Source organism: Trachypithecus francoisi, unplaced genomic scaffold, assembly GCF_009764315.1.
Source record: "Trachypithecus francoisi isolate TF-2019V2 unplaced genomic scaffold, Tfra_2.0 Lachesis_group17, whole genome shotgun sequence".
Lineage (NCBI taxonomy): Eukaryota > Metazoa > Chordata > Mammalia > Primates > Cercopithecidae > Trachypithecus > Trachypithecus francoisi.
The window spans coordinates 44,407,175-44,425,111 of record NW_022681462.1 but is presented as its reverse complement, the minus strand read 5'-3'; the positions used below and the strand labels follow the sequence as shown (position 1 = coordinate 44,425,111).

General features: G+C 47.5%; 1 protein-coding gene across 2 annotated transcripts in view; it reads right to left on the bottom strand.

Moving 5' to 3' along the window:
• The window catches only part of EDAR (ectodysplasin A receptor), a 93,990-nt gene extending 87,716 nt beyond the window's left edge, over positions 1-6,274 (bottom strand). For both annotated transcript variants that reach the window (XM_033175507.1, XM_033175508.1), the window contains exon 1: positions 5,974-6,274. The gene's annotated coding sequence lies outside the window, so the exon portion shown is untranslated. The remainder of the gene's footprint in view (positions 1-5,973) is intronic.
• Between the last annotated feature and the right edge of the window lie 11,663 nt (positions 6,275-17,937).

Sequence of the window (17,937 nt, the reverse complement as noted above, 5' to 3'; positions counted from 1 at the left end):
AGAACAAGGACTGGCCACCCAGACAGGCCAGGTGCTTGCTGCATGTGCAGGGATGGTCTGTCTCTCTCCAAATCTCTCTAAGAATGAGCTAAAATTCAAAGAGTTCTGCTGAATGTAAATGATACTTATTAGAGATTTTATTGCCCATAAAGAAACCCATCAACAGAAAACCACACTCTGCAAATCTACCGATGCACGATTAGTTTGTGCTGCTTACAGATCCCACTCTAAACTCAGCTGTCAGTGCCCTCCCTCGGCCACACTTCTTGGAGATACAGGCTTCCTGCAGGGGATGCCGCTTCTTCATTATGGACAGGAGGCTTTAGGAACAGCCATTCTGAGTCTTTATTAAGGACTAAATCTTAAAGAAAATGAACCTTGAGACTCCTCTAGAGTACCTTTTAGGGATGCTCAGTGCATTGCCGTACTTTTAAGGATTAGGATTTTTCTGGGCCAGAGGTAATGTTTATTATGCACGGATACAGAGCCTCAATCCAAACAGTAAACCATAAAACCACATCTAACTGGGTAAATAAAATCAACCAACTTAATAGACATCTGCATGCCACTGGAGCATTCCCCGTGGACTTGCACTTTCCTGTATTCATCAGACCCCAACCAGACATCAGGTCAACAATCCTGCCCTTCCAGCTCCTCCCTCATGATCCATCTGTCTGCCTTGACTGCCCTGGACTTCTCAGAGACAGGTATCTTCCTCCAGGCTGACTTCCCTCCTAATTGATCTCCATCCTCCAGTTACGAGGAAGGAAATCAAACTTTCCAGGTGCTGGTGGCTCTGTGTGGGACAGGGCAGGGAAGCCAGCTTCTCCCCAACTCCAAAGGCCATATGGAGTCAACAGGAACAGCTCTGGCATGCTGGCCCAGGGCATCAGTGATCTCCGAACCCATTCCCCAACAGTTTTGCCAACTGAGCTGTCAGGGAGCCACTGTGTCCCTACTCCATCACTCCATCTCACATCCAATGCTGGAAGGTGTCCCTGTCTCCAAGTGAGGAGGAAGCGAGTGCAGCTGGCCAGTGGCTCTGCGACTGTGAGAGTGTCCCGGCAGGGCTGCAAGGAGGGCGACGGCGATGTCTGTTGCTGAGTGTTCTTTCTCTGCACAACTTATTGAGTCGTGATAATCTACTTTCAGATTTTTGGAAGTGTAATCTTGTGGTTCAAGTTAGGGTCTTTATAATTTTTCTCACAATGGATCCCTTTGGCACGTGTTAATGGCCAAGGGAGCAGGTGTTGGTGGAAATGGATCATTCCTCTCCTGCCAGCCCTCCTGCTGCCTGCCCTTCCTGCCCTGCACCCCAGCCAAGCCAGCTCTCTCAGGAAGAGGCTACTTGGAGACCCAGCTCCTTAGGAGCTGATACTCAGAATACGGCGACCGGTGTGGTATGGGATGGGGTGGTGTGGGCACTGACTGTTCCAGAACGACACAGGTCATGAGCCACCATAGCTGAACTTCCGCCCTGACTTGACTTCTATTTGCCTTTCTGTCACACTCAATGAGAGCCCAGCCCCCTTGCCATGGCTCGCTCAGGCTCCTGGTTCTCCTCTCCTCCTGTTCAACCCTCCTTCCCCTCTGCTCTGGCAGCATGGTCTTCCAGGTGGTGCAGGGACATCTCCAGCTCACCCCACCCCAGGGCCTCCTTTCTTGCCAGTGTCCTGGTTCACTCCCTCATTTCATTCAGGTCTTTACTCAACTATTTCATTTCCCAAGAGGCCCCCACCACTACCCCGGGCACCTTCTTTCTGCCTGCCCTGCTGGTTTGTTTTTCATGGCGCTGGATTTATGCATTATGGCTTCTCTCCTTGCAGCAGAATCTAAGTTCTGTGAGTGCAGGGATGTTCTCTCTTCTCACCCATGGGACCACTGTGTCACTCACTACATCCCAGCATGGTGCCTGGCATGTAGCAGATGCCCATAAAACATTTGCTGAATGAATGAATGTGCGCTAAAACCAAATTGAAATCCTGCCTGCTTCCTCCTGTGTGTGCAGGATTCCGCGAAAACATGGGATTGGAAATATGGCAAATGGAAGTTTTAAGAGAATGATTTGGTAACGATCTGAGAGTCATCAAAACAGTGCATGCCCTCTCATTTTTTGCTTGCAGTCTGGTTTTGCAGTGCTTTCTCGCAGGATTAAGGTATTGTTGGCAGAATCAATTCTTTTTTTATTTTCAGGAGACGAATACTGTATCATATTTCAGTATTTGGGCTCACTTTTTAGTTGCCTATATCTAGCCATTGAATGGTATCAGTTAACAATATCAGCCTCAAGCCACTGCTAAGCTTGGCTTCTGCACTGCACTGCGGGTCTCAGGGCTGTTAGTAAGAGTAACGTGACTGTGGCTGTTATTGCCCTCATTGCTGATTTCATCTGACTCACAAGTGAAGGCGCGTCTTCCTCCTATGTTTGGAGCAGTAGGTCTGAATTACCGTGAAGTGAGTGAAGCTGGCATGAGCTTGCAGGGTGGTGCAGCGAGGGCTACCACCACAGATGCATCTTCCTCTGTGGGGCTCCTTATGGCCCACCTGTTTTCCACAGTCCTCTGTTTTGTCGGAAATGGAAAACAAAGGCCTCCTGGTTGATTGCATGTGTACGTAGGTGTATAACGTGATGGGCATTTCCAGAGTGTGCCTGGGCAAGAGGATCTGGGCAAGGGGGCAGGGCCTCCAGCTTCACCCGCATGTGTCTGCTCCTTCCTGGGGTCCAAACAGTGTGTTTGCCACCCTTGGGCACGCAGCATTTGAGAAATAACAGGTGTCTCTGTCCCCAGAGAGGGTACCTTTGCTAACTAGGATTTGTTTGCTTATTGACTTAGGGGATGCTGATGTTCGAGCAGCCCCCTTGTCCCTAACTGTGTCATTGGAACAATTGGTGACCTTTCTCTTAACAAGAAGGATGAAGGAGCCCGTTCATTCATTCATTCATTGGACATATTTTCATGGAATGCATGATGTGCTGGGGGTGTGCTATCACAGAAGACACTTTAGGTTGCAGGATCCCTTAATACACGACCTAATGAATGGCTGACCCCTGCCAAGAACCAGGGCAAAGCTTTTTCCATAGCTTTGACTGTACAGGGTTAGTTATCCTTGGGTAATGCTTTGTGACACTCTAAGGACAATGATGAAAAATTAAATATGGTCAAGCTCATTTGTCTCAGGGGTCAATGGGCTGTTGGGATGCCCGAGCCCTAAATGCCATTTTAAATTATTTTTTAGTTACTAGACTACCTTCAACTGAACCACTTATAATGGCCTATATTTGACAGTTTTTTCACTATATAAAAACTGCAAACACTCTAACTTTTATCGGGAGGGTTCACAAAGAACAAAACTGAGATTGTTTCCTCTTGATCCCTCGCCGCTGAGGACAGGATATGAGTGTGTCTGGGGCTGACACAACCCTGGGAAACTAAGATACAGGAAGTTGGGTGTTGCTCACTCCACTCTTATTTTTATAATCCCTGGTGGCTGTCATTGCACCATCTCCTTGTGGGGGAAAATGTGGCAGTGTTGGTGGCAGAGGACACAAATTCTAGTCTCAGCCCCTCCAATTACCAGTGACAGGCTCCGCACAAGGCCTGGGCATTCTGAGTGCTAATCTAGACCAGTTTTTGGTGTTCCCATAATCATTATGAGCTGTGTGACTTTGGGCAAGTCAGTGAACCTCTCTGAGCCTCAATTTCCTTATTGGGAAAATAGAGAAGACATTCATGAAAACGCTTTGTAAAGTGCTAGAGAAATGTTCAGCAGAGGTTAAATGACCAGGCATCAGCTTATGTTTCCTTGCTTTATTTTTTAGGAAATTCCTTCCTGTAATATATGAATTCAGTAAGGACAGAATCATAGGCATTGAGATGGAGGCGGCATGCTCACAGGCAGGGTTGGCTGGGGCTTTTGTCTCCTAATTGATCTAATGTGCTAAGTGGGCTTAATGTAAGTTAATTAATGATACTATTGGTGGGTGGAATACCTAGGCAGAGCCACAAACAGCATCAAAGGAATGAGCAGGCAGGCGTCATCCAGGATAATTGAGGCATGCAGGCAGCCACTAGGCAGGCTAGGAGGAGGGTGAGGGGAAACTGAGCCCAGCTGAGGGGTTGAGCCACTTGAGCAGCATGACTGTCTGCCAAACGCCATCCTGTTTACGGCTCCTGTATTTGAATTTCAGATTTGCTTGAGTCTTTGAAGCTGGGTTCCTGGGCGTTTCCTTGAGAATAGATTCTATTCTTTGGAAACCACAAAACGCACTCACCTGGACCCAGAAAGGAGCGTCAAGTAACCCAGCTTCCGTCTGTGGGCCTGTGAGACCTGAGGAACTTGGACGAAGAGACTCCCTATTTAACAGAGGCAAGTCGGTTTTGTGCTCCGTGAGATGGGGTAAGACCAGGTCTGTCTGCACTCCCGAGCAATGCTGGGCTGCCGCCCAATGGCAGGCACTGGGCTAGGCATTGAGGGTACCATGATGCCTGAGAAACAAAGATGAGCCCCTGACACTTCTGAACTTCACAAATGTGTATCCCCAACAAAACGAAAGTCCAGCTCACAAAAGCAAGAAACCAGGTAGTGGCCAGGGAGTGAAAATCAAGCATTTTAGGGAAATTGTATTTACTTTTTCCTCTCGAAGACCGGTCCTTCCAAGATTATCCTCCAACTGTGCTGTCACAAATTAATCCTCCCACAGCACAGCCTGGCCCACTTAGGGATGGGGAGGGGTACAGCAGAGACTCCGCCGATCACCACCAGGATCGCCAAACTTTCCCAGCCGTGAAGGGTGCACGTGGACAGTCATCGGAACAAACGCTTATTTCCCAACCTTGACCAGAGTCACTCTCTTTTTGGTAGCCTCTGTCAAAATGTATCTTTAAAGGCTTTAAGTGGCTATGACATAGAAATCTCAGCGTATCAAGCCAGGAAAGACACATTCTCTATTTTAGATGCCTGGATCCCTTTTCTCCTTCAGTCTATTATGGCTCTTCACCTCTTTGTCAGTTTCACTCTTGCTTAGAAAGTGTTTCAAAAATGCCACTTCAGAGCCACAGAGCAGTGGCCTGGGGACCGGGGAAGAGGATGGTGGTACTCCTGTGTCCCCGTAAGTCTCCTCATATGCGTGTGCCCCCGACTGTGTGGGACTCCCCACTGACTGGCATCTGCCCTGCTCGTAGATTTGAACTGTCCCTCTTGCTGCTGACCCAACACAACACGGGCAGGAAAACCCAGTGGGAACCGCGCCTGCTGTCCTCCCTGCCCAGCCACCTCTTCTCCCTGAGCTGATATCTCAAAGCCTAGCTGCTACGGGAGGCTGGGAGTCAGAGCCGGCTCCTGTCTAGGAGCCCAAACAGCCCCACGGTCTGTCAGAGTGTTGAGAGGAACCTCTTGGCTGGAAATGAAAACCTCAAACATCACAAATAGGTACCCACTCCCCTCCTTCTCTCCCTCTCCCCACCCCTCCACCACCAACACAGAGGCCAGGATATGGGGGGTCTCAGACATGACTGGATACCCCACTTGGAAGGTCTCTTAGGGCACAGCGGGTACGCAGAGTTGGAGGCAGGTACAGAGCCCAGCTAGAGTCCCAGCCGCGCCTGCCTTCCCCAGTGAGCCGGGCACAGGGGCAAACCTGAGAAACATGCTTTTCACGCTCCCTGGAGGAACCCGTTGCTTCAGTAGCCCAAATCTTAAAGCCTGTGACGCGCACACAGAATTTGGCTCCCTAACCAAATGTGCAACCAACAGCAAAATGGGGTTTCTGCTGTTTTCCTGAAAACAAAGGAACAATCTCAGGTCTTATAACTGGTAGCGCAGACATACTGCAATCGGTAAAGCTTGTTCAAACGCAACCCAAAAATGACATGCATTTCAAAAATGCACCCAGGCTGTCTCCCAGCCCGTGACACCTCCGTCTCAGCCACAGCTGGAGAGTTTAGAAAACCAGAGGAAGGGACCAAAGCTTACCCGGCTCCTGTTGTAGGTCAACTTCGGTCCCAGCAGAAGATGGGTCTATGAAGAAAGCCAGGTACATCCAGTCCTGGGTGACAGGCTTCACCGGTGGCCACCCTGGCAGCCCTCTCAGAAGCAGGTACTCTATGTCCTTAGGGGCCAGTAGGGCTGCCTGGGACCTGGCACACCTCTCTGCCACCAGCCCTGCTTCTTTTCCTTTTAATTTAAAGGGCTTCCCGGGAACTCGTCCTTTACCGCTCCCTGTCCTGTCTGCAAGTTTGGAAACGCAGTCCTTGCGGAGGGGCTTTCCCTCATTGCAAACTCACCTACACCATCTAGAGGTCTCTCCCAGCACTGGAGAGACTGGAGTGGGCACGTTCAGCCCTGCTCCCGTAGGTCCCTGGCACACCTGGCTCTCTGGACGTCTGCCCCTTAAGAGATCTGTTGGAACGCATAAAAATCATTGCTTTTTTTTTTTTTTTTTTTGCAGGGGTGGGGGTCTTGCTTCTATCAGAGCCTTTAGGCATGGGAGTGCTAAAAACCTAAACTAGCATTAAAATATCATTAATCAAAGCTTGTTCGTAGAAGGACCCCCCACTGAGATGGCTACAGGCATGGGTGCCATTGCACGGATTCAGCTTCCAACATGTCTGTTCACATTCTCACCCATCCCCCGCACATCCTTCAGGGATTGAGCCACCAGGACTGCTCTTCCTTTCCTCTCCCTGGACACCTCACACCACCAGTGTATACCCATGTAACTTCAGATAACCATACACACCCCCCGTAAACTAGGTAATTAGGAAGCCATTTGAAACACAAACATTTTGGAAGGACATACCTTTCAGTATTGGGCAATTGTTTCTCAAAAAGTAAATGATCAGGGGGAAAAAAAACCAGCCTCAAAATAATGTAATCCTCTTGTCATTTTCTCCCTCATTCACACCTACACAGATAAATACAGGAACAGAGCAGCTCCTCCAGGCTAGATTTCTGTGTTCTCCTTTTCCATCTTGTCCCCTCGGTCTTGGAAACCTACAAGGTAACTCACATGTGAGAAAGTAAGAGCTTAAGAAAGAAACAGTCTGGGCACGGTGGCTCACACCTGTAATCCCAGCACTTTGGGAGGCCGAGGCAGGCGGATCACTTGAGTTCAGGAGTTCAGGACCAGCCTGGCCAACATGGTGAAACTCTGTCCCTACTAAAAATACAAAAATTAGCCAGTCGTGGTAGCATGTGTCTGTAAACTCAGTTACTCGGGAGGCTAAAGCCAGAGAATCGTTTGAACCCAGGAGATGGAAGTTGCAGTGAGCTGAGATTGTGCCACTGCACTCCAGCCTGGGCAATAGAGCGAGACTCTGTCTAAAAGAAAAGAAAAGAAAAGAAAAAAACAGAAATGTATGGGGCTGGGGCAAGGACTTTGACTGTAAAGGACTAATTCTGCCTCCGCAGAGATTAAGCTGAACCAGAGTTACTTGGCTGACTTGACCCTTGCGGATGATTAATCTAGACGATATAAGCTCCCAAATGAGAATTTTAACTTGAATTTTCAGGTTTGGCTCTCTACCCTGCCCACACCGAGTTCAGACTGAGGGTCTGGATAAACTAAAGTCACTGAAATTATTAAATTAGGAACCTGGGAAAATGAATGGGAGGTATTCTGGGCTAATCTGTTCTATTCATGTAATGTTGACTTTCTGGTGTGCTCACCGTGTGTCTGAGGTTCGGGATTATTTTAGGTGTAACTAAAACTTCTTTTTTTTCTATTGGAAATTAAGTGGTGATTTAAAATTTACCAAAAAGAAATGATACTGACATTGCCCAAAGAGAGAGAAAAAAGACGAGAAAAAATGAAAATAGCACAAAATATGGATTATGCTGTAATAGAAGCCAAGGGAGTTTTTTTCCTCTCTTTGAAAAAAAATCCAAACATCATGGCAGTAGGCAAGGTTATGGATGGTTATACTTCAAGTCTGCCTAGTCATAATATTCAAATGAAAATGAGTATATAATTAATTCAGTTGATTAAGAGAAAGAATGAAATGAGAAATCATTGCTTGTCTTCATCATGTAAGCCTCCAGAGCTCTGAAGACATGTGATTTTCTGTTTTATACATTTCCTAAGAGACTGAGGCAGAAATAGCAAAAGGTTATCAATAGCATTTTTCAAATAAGAACATGAATCAAGACTGCAGACCATGGTTGGGTGAAAGGGGTCTCCCGGGGCTGTGTTCTAAATTTAGAACAAATCTAGAAATGATGAATGTAATTTAGAACAAATGAATTGTAATTTAGAACACATGCTTGATACACATAACAGCCCAGCCAGACACCTGCCCCCTTCATGGGGCATGCTCAAATGAGTGGCCAGGAGTTTCGTGGAGGGGCACAACAGGCAGGCCGGCCCCAGCTCTCAGCTCCACTGCAACAAAACTTTGCAAGCGATTTTAGAGAGTCAGTGGACTCCCATGCCTGTAAAAAACACTCATGGGTTGGTAAGAATGATCTTACAGATCAGATAATTTCCAGTGAGTGAAACGGAGCCATATTCTGGTCATCATGATTTTAAATTTGTGTCTTTTATTTTTTTGGTGAGATGGAGTCTTTCTCTGTCGCCCAGATTGGAGTGCAGTAGCGTGATCTTGGCCCACTGGAACCTCTGCCTCCCAGGTTTAAGCGATTCTCAGCCTCCTGAGGAGCTGGAATTACAGACATGTGCCACTGCGCCCATCTAATTTTTGTATTTTTAGTAGAGACGGAGTTTCACCATGTTGGCTAGGCTGCTCTCAAACTCCTGACTTCAAGTGATCCTCCTGCCTCAGTCTCCCAAAGTGCTGGGATTACAGGTGTGAGCCACCGCACCCGCCTTAAATCTGTGTCTTAATTACAAATCTCATGTTGTGTGAGCAGAAAGAAAATCCTTGATACCCATGTACCCCATCAAAGTAGCATTCTTCTATGCCATCATGTTCACGTGTTTATTCATGCAGCAAATGCACGTTGCGTCTTCTATGTGCCGGCACTGTTCCAGTTGCTGAGTAGATCACAATGAGAATGACAGTCAAAATCTCTGGCCTCAAGAAGCTTATGCTCTGTTTGGAGAGGCACAGAGTAATCAAGTTATGAAATGGAGATGAAAAGTACTTTCTGGCCGTGATAAGCAAGGATGCACAGGATGCCTGGATTATTTGTGTTTGTAGGTGGGGGGATTATCAGTCGGCTGGTGACAGTTTCCTGCTACTAATTACTGTCTCAAAAAGTGGCACGGGATCCAACACTCCAAAAGCAAGATGCTCCTGTCTGGCAGCTGGACATATAATTGGCTTTACCTAACAACTCACCACAGCAAGTCAACTTCTGGTTACCTACAGGTGAAGTTTATCTCAGAAAACCTTCCAGGAAATGACATTGCTCAAATCCTAAAACAGCGTGTGCATATTTGGTGAAATGTTTTTAAGCTCATGGTGACACCCACTAAGTTATTCAGAATAAAATGATCACAGTTCTGTCTATAGTGTAGAATTTGCAGTTTCACATTTGTCCCAGAACTGGAATTGTTTTTTTTTTTTTTTTTTTTTTTTGAGACGGTGTCTCGTTCTGTCGCCCAGGCTGGAGTGCAGTGGCCGGATCTCAGCTCACTGCAAGCTCCGCCTCCTGGGTTTACCCATTCTCTCGCCTCAGCCTCCCGAGTAGCTGGGACTACAGTGGAATTGTTTTCTGGAAGAATGTTATCCCTGCTTCATGGGACAGTGGCTCCCAGGACTGACCTGGCCTGGCTTCTCTGCTTTCCTAAGATGCATTTGTCCCCAGCTCTGTCAGTGGTGACCTCATAGGGCTCTGCCCTCCTCAGCACTGGCCAGCTAGTTTTTAAAGTATCATCTCAGAGCCCCTGCTGCTCAGGTGGTCACAGCTCTGTAGGCAGAAAAAACAGGAACATAAATATTTGTGATTTAAAGTCTCTCTTAGGAACCGCACCTTCCTTGGCTTGCAAATGTGCCTAAAATATGAGAATGGAATTGGGTGATATGGAGGATATCAGCAAGCCGATGGGGCGTAAGGGGTGTGAGAGGTGGCGCTTTGGTTGTTGAGAAGGAAAGCTGCCTCACACAGAGACTCGTGAAGGAAGGAGGCAGTCCTGCGGAGTTGGGCAGAAGGTGTTTTAGATGGACCAAAGATTTTGTGCAAAGGTTCTGTGGGGCCAACAGCCAGGTGTGCTGAGGAATCTGAGAGGAAACGGTGACCACAAAGCAGGGAGCTGGCCTGGGAGGCAGCTGAGCCCAGCCCAGGAAGGGCAGTGGAGACCACATTCCATGTGGGGGCTGGACAAAAGGGTATGGATTCTATTCCAAGTATATCATGATTTGAAGATAATGGAAACTTGTTTCAGAAGTAGAATGGGCCACTATCCTTAGCAAAATGAGGAAGGGGAGAGACCAAGTCTAGGGGAGTATTTGCACAGGGAGGGCCTTTAGGGTGTCATCTAGACACAGCAAGATGAAATGATGAAATGCTAAGTGAACCATTGTCAAGCTTGGGTGATCTGTCCTCCCCCAGCATGAATTCAGATGGGACGGCTCCAGGTCAAAGGCAGGCAAAAGAGCTGGACTTTGTGCTGATTGTACCCTACTGGAGAATGAGATTCTGCATTTAGTTATTTAACTAAACTTCGAACACTGACCCCCTGCTGCTGATTAAACAAAACCCTGACTTTCCTTTGGCTACCTGCCTTAGTTTGGGCTGCTATAACAAAAATCCCATAGGCTGGGAGGCCTCAACAAAAGATACTTGTTTCTCCCAGTTCTGGAGGCTGGGAAGTCCGAGATCAAGGTGCCCGGCAGACCCAGTGTCTAGTCATCTCTCACGGCAGAAGGGGTGAGGCAGCTGTCTGGGGTGTCATTTACAAGGGCACTAATCCCATTCATGAGGCTCCATCTCTAGCCTCCATGACCTAATCACCTCCCAAAGACCCCACCTCCAAATACCATCACCTGGGAGCTTAAGATTTCAATATATGAATTTTAGGGGGGACACAGACACCCAGACCACAGCACTTCCCCTTTGCCCAGGATTCCCTCCATGGACACCTTATTAAAAATGCAAGCTGGATTTGGAACACAGCTGTCAATAACGACTCTGGTCACATAAAGGAAGGACCATAATTAACCGCCTCCATGGATGAGGGAAAGCTCCAGGCCAGGAGCTGTGTGCAGGGTAAGGGTGTACCCTCCCCCATGGCCTGAGCTCTCTCTGCTCCCCAGCCAGGGTTTGAGACGGCCCCCACCACCTCCATTATGTAAGCAGTGAAATCATAATTGAAATTGATCCTTGCTGAGAATGGCTTTATGAGCTTGAATAGTGCAAAGGTTCAAATACTAAATCTTTTTTATGACCTGTAATATTGTCATTTAGCTCAACAGTACACATCACTATGTTTTTCTAATAAAGGAAACCACAAGAGTATTATAAAACCTATTTGCACGATAGCAGAAAAATTAAGAGGGGAGAAAACTGAGTTTAGAAATATGAAATATTGATGTCTTCATTTGAAAATCAGCAAATTCATCCTTCCAATAGGCGAGTACATATTTCTATCATAAATCATGGCTCTGGGGGAAGGAGATTATGGGGTCACGGGATTATCATGCTATTAACCAGTGGATATCTAAAAGAATGGAAGTATGTGTCCATAGTATAAACATAAAAAATTATCTGTGCATTGGGTTATATTTAATAATATTTATTAATCAATGGATCTTTTTCTAGAGACAGGGTCTCACTCCATCACCTGGGCTGGAGTGCAGTGGTGAGATTGCAGCTCACTGCAGCCTCAAACGCCTATGCTTAAGTGATCCTCCCACTTTGGCTTCCCAAATTGCTGGGATTACAGGTATGCCTGGCCAAATTAATGGATTTTAAAATCACACCTATTAGAACATTTTGTGGGCAATCTGTAAGGCAGAGGAATGATCGATTTAGAAGGGCTAATGTGTTTTGGGGGGTGGGCATGTTAATTCTCACTTACTCTTCATCTACTATGGATATGAACTCATTGTCCAAAGATCCCCAAAGCTGTGGTCAACAAAAGAAAGCCAAAATGGGAACCACCAGGCATTTTAACAGGAATTCACCCTGGCTGGCAGAGCTGCTGCCTGTCACCTGTTCCCAGCATCCCTTCTCCAGCAGGAATCTCCCAGCTCTGCTCAGGGCAATGTGCCTGGCTACATGGCTGCATTTCTTAGTGTAGTTAGATGTAGCCACATGCTTCAGAACTGTCCAATGAGCCACGACAGGTGTCAAGAGACTTCCAAAAAGGTTGCCAATTCATCTGTGAGGAAGCTATTCTGTCCCTTTCCATGCGTCCCCTTTGCTGCCGCCTGGAGTGTGAACGTGACAGCTGGGTAGACATCAGAGTAGGACAGAAGGAGCTCCAACGCCTTGTGGAGCTGCCCCACCAGGCCCAAATTACCTGCTTCATTCATGGGAAAGAATAAACTCTGATGTCTTTCAGCCACTGTAGCCAGGCCTTATTAATAAAGACTAATTAACTTGCAGTTTCTTGTTATGAAAAATTGGGATATGCAATTTATTTTTTTCTAGATAGGCTAAGAAAGACTTAAGAAAGTCTGCTTTCTGGCAATCTTAGCTTTCATATTGGTTCTACTGGGGTCATTCACAGTATAAAATGATTCCCCAAGGAACTGAAGTGTTGATTAACTGGAAAGATTCTGATTTGGGAAGAGGGAGTGAAAAGTGAGAGCTCCCTGCTACCTAACAGTGGGGATAGGTGCCAGGCTCCTGGTGTTGACCAGGTTTGAACCCTAGGAAGGTCTGAGTCTGGGTCTTGGTTCCACTGTAAGCCACACAGTTTAGGGATCTTTACCTCCCAGGTGCAGGGATGTAGGTTTCAGTCCAGCACAGTTTCTCACAATCCCAAACTGGACTGGACACTAGAGAGCTCTCCTCTACTCATGCTTTCAAGGGGGATGGTAATTTCCAACCACACTCCTTGGGAGCAGCTCAGAGTATATAAGAAAGGCTCCAGATAGGTGAGCGGGCACCAGGACACTGGCCTCGTTAAGTAGGTCCATTAACTCTATGTACCAGGGGCTTCAACAATGAAATACATACCCCAGACGGGATCAAGGGGATTCACTGACTGGCAGAGAGAATGCTGAAACTTCTACTTCCATTCCCCCTGCCCATGAGCATGGAGCCCAAGCCTGCTGTGCTGTTGCCCTGTGCCTCTGACTCAGTGATCTTACCAGCGACATCCATCACGCGGGCCAACAGTGTGCCAGTAACACAGGAACCCTGAAGTCTCGGTGGCGTAATACAATCATAGCTCCTTTCTTGCTCATGTCACGTCTGATGCGGGCTAAGTGGCTTTTCCTGATGGTTCTCCTGCCAGCAGTGACTCAGAAACCCAAACTCCTTCCAGCCTGTGGCCCCACCATCTGCCTATTCTCAGGGCACATAGGAGCAAAGGCTTGGATGAGCACATGAGATGTTCAGGACCAGGCCCAGCAGTGGCATATCACTTCATCTGGCTAGCATCTACTCACAAGTCTCCAGGTTGACTGCTGTAAGGGTGGGGAGTGCAGTGTTTTTGTGTGTCCAGGAGCAGAAAATGGGATTCAAGAGTGTAACTAGTCTCTGTTGCCAGAAACTTTTCTAAACTCCTCATTCTGTTTAAACAAAACCTCTAGCCAGCGGGTCTGAAGCACAGGATGCCCTACTATGAGCATAAAAGGTGATAGTCACTAAGAGTTTAGAAACATCCAGAGATCACATTGCATTTCCAACCTTTGGTGTATCTAACAGATAGAAAAAGGCAGGATGGCTGGCTGGATATCTGGCCCCGGAGCCTGAAGATCTGGTGTTAAGACACTGCTCTGTGGCCAGGCACAGTGGCTCACGCCTGTAATCCCAGCACTCTGGGAGGCCGAGGCGAGTGGATCACTAGGTCAGGAGTTCAAGACCAGCCCGGACAAGATGGTGAAACCCCGTCTCCACTAAAAATACAAAAAATTAGATGGGCACGGTGGCAGGCGCCTGTAATCCCAGCTGCTCGGGAGACTGAGGCAGGAGAATCACCTGAACTCGGAGGGCGGAGGGTGCAGTGGGCCGAGATCGTGCCACTGTACTCCAGCCTGGGCAGCAGAGCACGACTCCATCTCAAAACAACAACAACAACAACAACAACAACAACAACAACGACACTGCTCTGAACTTCCTGGCATGAGCAAGTTAGCTAAGTCCTCAGCCTCGGCAAGTCTCAGTGTGCATCTCTGAATAATGGTGATTGTCTTTTATGGGGTCATGCTGAATTGCACAGCTAGATGGTTGTATCTACTCTTCAGTCTGCCAGAACTGTTGTTCTCCCTACACTCTGGGATTGTTCTTGCCTAGGTCACCAAGGATCTCCTAATTGCTAAAGCCAGTAGATACCTTTCAGTCTTTATTCTCTTGGAGCTTTTAACTGCCATGTAACGAGACCATGATCTCTTCTTCTTCTGTGAAACCTGATTCCTGGTTTATTCTTAGTCTCCTGTGGGCAATTCATCTCGACCTGCCCCTCAGATAATGCTGTTTCCAGGGTCCCACCGCGAGGGTCTCCACATTCTCCCAGGCTCATTGTTTCAGCAGCCTGGCGACTCCTGCACTTAATTTTGAGCCCAGGCTTTGTCTTTTGAGCTTTGATTCTTGTATTCAACGGAGTGGAAAACATCTTATTGGGAAGTCTCAGAGATGCTGGAAACGCAACACCCCCAACACATCCAATCCTCCTCGTTTCCTGGCTCAGCCAGGGCCACCACTAATCCTCCTAAGGAGAGATCACAGAATCATTTTCAGCATCTTCTCTCTGTTTATCCTGCTTCTGACTTTCTCTTCCTCAACCCAGGCTCCACAGTGATTTATCTGAAATGCAAACTCCGAGCCCCAGCCACTGACCTTAATAATGAAGGCACCTACTCATTGGCCCCTGCCCAGTGTTCCTGGAATGCAGACCACAGAGAAATCCAAAGATCTGGATTTTTTTTTTAAGGTAACATCTTCCCATTTTTAAAATACTGGCAACTTATCTGACTGTGTGACCCAAATAAACACAAAAAATGGCTCCGGCCTGGCTCAGGCCCCCAGGTGGCCAGTTGGTGTCCTCTAGCCTGAAGCTGGGCCTGTGCCTGCACCATCAGAGCCTGGTTCCCTGCTAGCTTCACTGTCCCCAAGTTTGCTTTGATCTTCAGACACTAATGGCAGCAAAAGATTTATGATCTCAAGCCATTCTGTTTTTCCAAGATGCGATTTTGCAAATAAATTTATCCATTTTAGTGCTTATTGTCAAGCTGACTATAGAGTTTAAAATTCTTATTATTGTAAATATGTGAAATATGTGGTTGATTGGAGGTGCCCTGGTGCCGACAAGCTGCATTCTCCTGGCTTGGCTTCTAACTTGCTTAACCTCCGGAAGCCTTGGGGTCCTCATCTGAAAAGCAGGGAAAATAACAGTACCTACTTCATAGGATTGACGTGAGCATTAAATGAGGTAACATAAACATGGGGCGTAGGCTGGAGCTTTGCGTAAGTGTTAAGTAATGTTAGCTCCCATTCCTATAATTAGCAATTACACTCTCTCTTTCAAATTACCCATTTCATTCCTTAACATTACCTTTGGCTATAAGTGAAGTGACTTGTGGATTCAGCAGCTACACAGCAGCTCAGAACTAAATGATCTGCTCCATTTTAGGTGAATTACCCAGATGACTTTCCCACACATCTAATTGAGCAAGGTGACCCCGGTCTTGATCAGAGATTAAGTACTTGCTTTATTGTGAGAGCAGGCTGCTAAATGGGGCTTTTAAATCTTTCAGCACAAGAGCTTGCCACAGTCTTGGATATGGCGATGCCACATGGAGATTCTTGGTAGGCTGAGGACGAAAAGCACGGGCTGTGTTATGTACACTTTTCGGTTTCCACATTTCAAAAATATGTGTGAAATCCCTGAAATTAAGGATTTTAGGCTTCCTGGAAGGCAAAGATTCGTTTTTTAAAAAATCACAAAATTCCCCTTTTTATTATTACAAAAACATGGTTGGGGGAGACATGGGGAGAAATGAAGTAAGACTGGATTTCTGACTTTTCATCAGTGGCAGAGGTCAAGGGCTTAAACCCAGGGCTGTAAGAGGTGACTCCACAGCCCTGGGGTCCATCATAGCAATGATTAGTCCCATCTTAAATGCCTTTGCCCAGGCTGCTTCCTGCCTGGTAAATAATGACCTGCTCTCAAAGGCCATCTTTAGGTTTTACACAAATCTGTGCTTCCTTTATCAAAACTGGGTCTGGGAACAGCTACAGTGCAGAAATGCAGCAACGTATCTTCAGGGCAAGCACCTGAATCCCGAGTGTGCATCCTGGGGAAAAGTTCGACCTATTAGGAATTCGAGTCAGGGCCATAACGGTGTTCCAGATGAGGAGGCAAACAATACATTTGGGTGTAGATGGCTCAAGAGCCACAGGAGAAATGCAGATAAAGTCCTAGGCTGGGCACAGTGGCTCATGTCTGTAATCCCAGCACTTTAGGAGGCCGAGGTGGGAGGATCACTTGAGCCCAGGAGTTTGAGCTCAGCCTGGGCAACATAGCAAGACCCCCTCTCTACAAAAAATTTAAAAATTAGCCAGGCATCATGGTGTGCTCCTGTAGTCCCAGCTATCAGGAGGTTGAGGTGGGAGGACTGCTTGAACCTGAGAGACAGAGGCTGCAGGCTGCAGTGAGCTATGGTCATGCCACTGCACTCCAGCCTGGGTGACAGAGCAAGACTGTCTCAAAAACAAACAAACAAAACCCCAAAATAAACAAAACATAAATAAAAAGTAAAGCCTTAAAGCATGCAACAGGTCAAGTTTCTTCCAGTTGGAAACTGGGGACGGCTTCTTGCGAAAGGGGCACAGGAGTTAGGCCTTGGAGAGATAATAACAACGTATAATAAAAAATAATAACGTCCAGCATTACTCAGCATTTCCCATGAGCCAGGCACTAAGCACTTTATGTGACTGATCTCATATAACCCTTACTGCAACCCTATGAGATAGTCTTATCTATCACTCCATTGAAAAAGCAGAGGCACACAGGATGAAGAGTATGTCCCAGGTCACGTGCCTAGTCAGGAGCAGAGCCAGGACTCAAAGCTGACAACCAGACCGCTGGGTTGGAGTGCTGAATTCCTTCAGTGCCCTGCCCTGAGGCCCAAGTGAGGGACTGCGTTCCATGTGCTGTGAGCCTCTGAGTTTAGCATCCTTCCAGGGGGAAGTAAAGAGCAGATCAGAGAACCCTCACCCCATTGTAGGTTTCCCGTTTGGTTCTGACAGCTTTCTCCTTATCAGCAAGGGTGCTCAGAGTTTCACTGCTACATGAGTGGCTCGTGTAAGAAAATCCTAAAGGAATCAACTGTGCCGCGGGCATAAAAGTAAAGGCACTCACAGCAAGCCCAGGAACCATCCACTCCCGAGGCTGAGCTCCAGGCCACACAGTCTTTGGCACCATGGGCCAATCACACAAAGAATCAGGACCCTTGGCTGAGAAGGCTCCTCCCAGTCAGCTGTGTGGCCAACGCTGAGGCCAAGGAAATGGCTTGTCCAGGACACGTGGGGTCACAGTAGGGGCAGGGCAGCTTCCACACAAGAACAGGCAAGTCCGGGCCTGGCTCTCAGATGGGTGACAGGCAGTAACTGCAGGAACTGGGCCAGTTCCATGGCTGGCTGATGGCAAAGGGATGGGCAAGAGAGAGGAGCTGGACAATGAGGGAGAGGGGGACCCTTCCACTGTGCCTGTAAAAGTGGGCATAGCAAAGAGCTCAGCAGCTACTGACTGCCACGTTGTGGCCCTGCTGCATGAAGATCCCTCATGTCCCCTGGCCTCCCTTTTGGAAAGGGGACACACAGAATTGGCCCTAAATTCTCCATGCTACTGTCTCTAGGAGGGCT